Below are 4,551 nucleotides of genomic sequence, written 5' to 3' on the forward strand. Positions count from 1 at the left end.
AGACTAAGTAGCTTGGTTATTAGTTGGATTAACAACTTATTCAATCGGTGGTATAAAATTTTCATTACTTTATCCTTTGCCACCCAGTTCTTACCATCAATACCTTTATTTTTTATAATAAATATAATTTTATTTAACATTCAAAGATACACCACTTCAGAATTATTTTTGACATATTCCTAGTTTCATTTTTTCATTTAAAACTACCTCCAAATTATTATATTCATTATCAGACAATGAATCATCAGACCAACATGAACTCGATGAAACAACAACTTGGTCATAAACTTGATTAACAAATTCATTTAAAGACTCAACAGATTGTTTATCAACTTGATTAAAAATTTCATTTAAAGACTAAGCAGCTTGGTTATTAGTTGGATTAACAACTTGTTCAATCGGTGGTTTAAAATTTTCTTTACTTTATCCTTTGCCACCCTGTTCTTACCAATAATACCTTTATTTTTATAATAAATATAATTTTATTTAACATTCGAAGATACACCACTTCAGAATTATTTTTGACATATTCCTAGTTTCATTTTTTCATTTAAAACTACCTCCAAATTATTGTATTCATAATCAGACAATGAATCATCAGACCAACATGAACTCGATGAAACAACAACTTGGTCATAAACTTGATTAACAAATTCATTTAAAGACTCAACAGATTGTTTATCAACTTGATTAAAAATTTCATTTAAAGACTAAGTAGCTTGGTTATTAGTTGGATTAACAACTTATTCAATCGGTGGTATAAAATTTTCATTACTTTATACTTTGCCACCCAGTTCTTACCAACAATACCTTTATTTTTTATAATAAATATAATTTTATTTAACATTCGAAGATACACCACTTCAGAATTATTTTTGACATATTCCTAGTTTCATTTTTTCATTTAAAACTACCTCCAAATTATTAAATTCATAATCAGACAATGAATCATCAGACCAACATGAACTCGATGAAACAACAACTTGGTCATAAACTTGATTAACAAATTCCTTTAAAGACTAAGTAGCTTGGTTATTAGTTAGATTAACAACTTATTCAATCGGTGGTATAAAATTTTCATTACTTTATCCTTTGCCACCCAGTTCTTACCAACAATACCTTTATTTTTTATAATAAATATAATTTTATTTAACATTCGAAGATACACCACTTCAGAATTATTTTTGACATATTCCTAGTTTCATTTTTTCATTTAAAACTACCTCCAAATTATTATATTCATTATCAGACAATGAATCATCAGACCAACATGAACTCGATGAAACAACAACTTGGTCATAAACTTGATTAACAAATTCATTTAAAGACTCAACAGATTGTTTATCAACCTGATTAAAAATTTCATTTAAAGACTAAGCAGCTTGGTTATTAGTTGGATTAACAACTTGTTCAATCGGTGGTTTAAAATTTTCTTTACTTTATCCTTTGCCACCCTGTTCTTACCAATAATACCTTTATTTTTATATTAAATATAATTTTATTTAACATTCGAAGATACACCACTTCAGAATTATTTTTGACATATTCCTAGTTTCATTTTTTCATTTAAAACTACCTCCAAATTGTTGTATTCATAATCAGACAATGAATCATCAGACCAACATGAACTCGATGAAACAACAACTTGGTCATAAACTTGATTAACAAATTCATTTAAAGACTCAACAGATTGTTTATCAACTTGATTAAAAATTTCATTTAAAGACTAAGTAGCTTGGTTATTAGTTGGATTAACAACTTATTCAATCGGTGGTATAAAATTTTCATTACTTTATACTTTGCCACCCAGTTCTTACCAACAATACCTTTATTTTTTATAATAAATATAATTTTATTTAACATTCGAAGATACACCACTTCAGAATTATTTTTGACATATTCCTAGTTTCATTTTTTCATTTAAAACTACCTCCAAATTATTAAATTCATAATCAGACAATGAATCATCAGACCAACATGAACTCGATGAAACAACAATTTGGTCATAAACTTGATTAACAAATTCATTTAAAGACTAAGTAGCTTGGTTATTAGTTGGATTAACAACTTATTCAATCGGTGGTATAAAATTTTCATTACTTTATCCTTTGCCACCCAGTTCTTACCAACAATACCTTTATTTTTTATAATAAATATAATTTTATTTAACATTCGAAGATACACCACTTCAGAATTATTTTTGACATATTCCTAGTTTCATTTTTTCATTTAAAACTACCTCCAAATTATTAAATTCATAATCAGACAATGAATCATCAGACCAACATGAACTCGATGAAACAACAACTTGGTCATAAACTTGATTAACAAATTCATTTAAAGACTAAGTAGCTTGGTTATTAGTTGGATTAACAACTTATTCAATCGGTGGTATAAAATTTTCATTACTTTATCCTTTGCCACCCAGTTCTTACCAACAATACCTTTATTTTTTATAATAAATATAATTTTATTTAACATTCGAAGATACACCACTTCAAAATTATTTTTGACATATTCCTAGTTTCATTTTTTCATTTAAAACTACCTCCAAATTATTATATTCATAATAAGACAATGAATCATCAGACCAACATGAACTCGATGAAACAACAACTTGGTCTTAAACTTGATTAACAAATCCATTTAAAGACTAAGTAGCTTGGTTATTAGTTGGATTAACAACTTATTCAATCGGTGGTATAAAATTTTCATTACTTTATCCTTTGCCACCCAGTTCTTACCAACAATACCTTTATTTTTTATAATAAATATAATTTTATTTAACATTCGAAGATACACCACTTCAGAATTATTTTTGACATATTCCTAGTTTCATTTTTTCATTTAAAACTACTTCCAAATTATTATATTCATAATCAGACAATGAATCATAAGACCAACATGAACTCGATGAAAAAACAACTTGGTCATAAACTTGTTTAACAAATTCATTTAATGACTCAACAGATTGTTTATCAACTTGATTAAAAATTTCATTTAAAGACTAAGCAGCTTGGTTATTAGTTGGATTAACAACTTGTTCAATCGGTGGTTTAAAATTTTCATTACTTTTAACCTTTGCCACACAGTTCTGACCAACAATACCTTTATTTTATAATACAAATAATTTTATTTAACATTCGAAGATACACCACTTCAGAATTCTTTTTGTCATATTCCTAATTTCATTTTTTCATTTAAAACATCCTCCAAATTATTATATTCATTATCAGACAATGAATCATCAGACCAACATGAACTCGATGAAACAACAACTTGGTCATAAACTTGATTAACAAATTCATTTAAAGACTCAACAGATTGTTTATCAACCTGATTAAAAATTTCATTTAAAGACTAAGCAGCTTGGTTATTAGTTGGATTAACAACTTGTTCAATCGGTGGTTTAAAATTTTCTTTACTTTATCCTTTGCCACCCTGTTCTTACCAATAATACCTTTATTTTTATAATAAATATAATTTTATTTAACATTCGAAGATACACCACTTCAGAATTATTTTTGACATATTCCTAGTTTCATTTTTTCATTTAAAACTACCTCCAAATTATTAAATTCATAATCAGACAATGAATCATCAGACCAACATGAACTCGATGAAACAACAACTTGGTCATAAACTTGATTAACAAATTCCTTTAAAGACTAAGTAGCTTGGTTATTAGTTAGATTAACAACTTATTCAATCGGTGGTATAAAATTTTCATTACTTTATCCTTTGCCACCCAGTTCTTACCAACAATACCTTTATTTTTTATAATAAATATAATTTTATTTAACATTCGAAGATACACCACTTCAGAATTATTTTTGACATATTCCTAGTTTCATTTTTTCATTTAAAACTACCTCCAAATTATTATATTCATTATCAGACAATGAATCATCAGACCAACATGAACTCGATGAAACAACAACTTGGTCATAAACTTGATTAACAAATTCATTTAAAGACTCAACAGATTGTTTATCAACCTGATTAAAAATTTCATTTAAAGACTAAGCAGCTTGGTTATTAGTTGGATTAACAACTTGTTCAATCGGTGGTTTAAAATTTTCTTTACTTTATCCTTTGCCACCCTGTTCTTACCAATAATACCTTTATTTTTATAATAAATATAATTTTATTTAACATTCGAAGATACACCACTTCAGAATTATTTTTGACATATTCCTAGTTTCATTTTTTCATTTAAAACTACCTCCAAATTATTGTATTCATAATCAGACAATGAATCATCAGACCAACATGAACTCGATGAAACAACAACTTGGTCATAAACTTGATTAACAAATTCATTTAAAGACTCAACAGATTGTTTATCAACTTGATTAAAAATTTCATTTAAAGACTAAGTAGCTTGGTTATTAGTTGGATTAACAACTTATTCAATCGGTGGTATAAAATTTTCATTACTTTATACTTTGCAACTCAGTTCTTACCAACAATACCTTTATTTTTAATAATAAATATAATTTTATTTAACATTCGAAGATACACCACTTCAGAATTATTTTTGACATATTC

The sequence above is a fragment of the Bidens hawaiensis genome, unplaced genomic scaffold, assembly GCF_021521415.1.
Source record: "Bidens hawaiensis isolate Kalapana, Puna unplaced genomic scaffold, B.hawaiensis_p1.1 tig00007499_1, whole genome shotgun sequence".
NCBI classification, from domain to species: Eukaryota; Viridiplantae; Streptophyta; class Magnoliopsida; order Asterales; family Asteraceae; genus Bidens; species Bidens hawaiensis.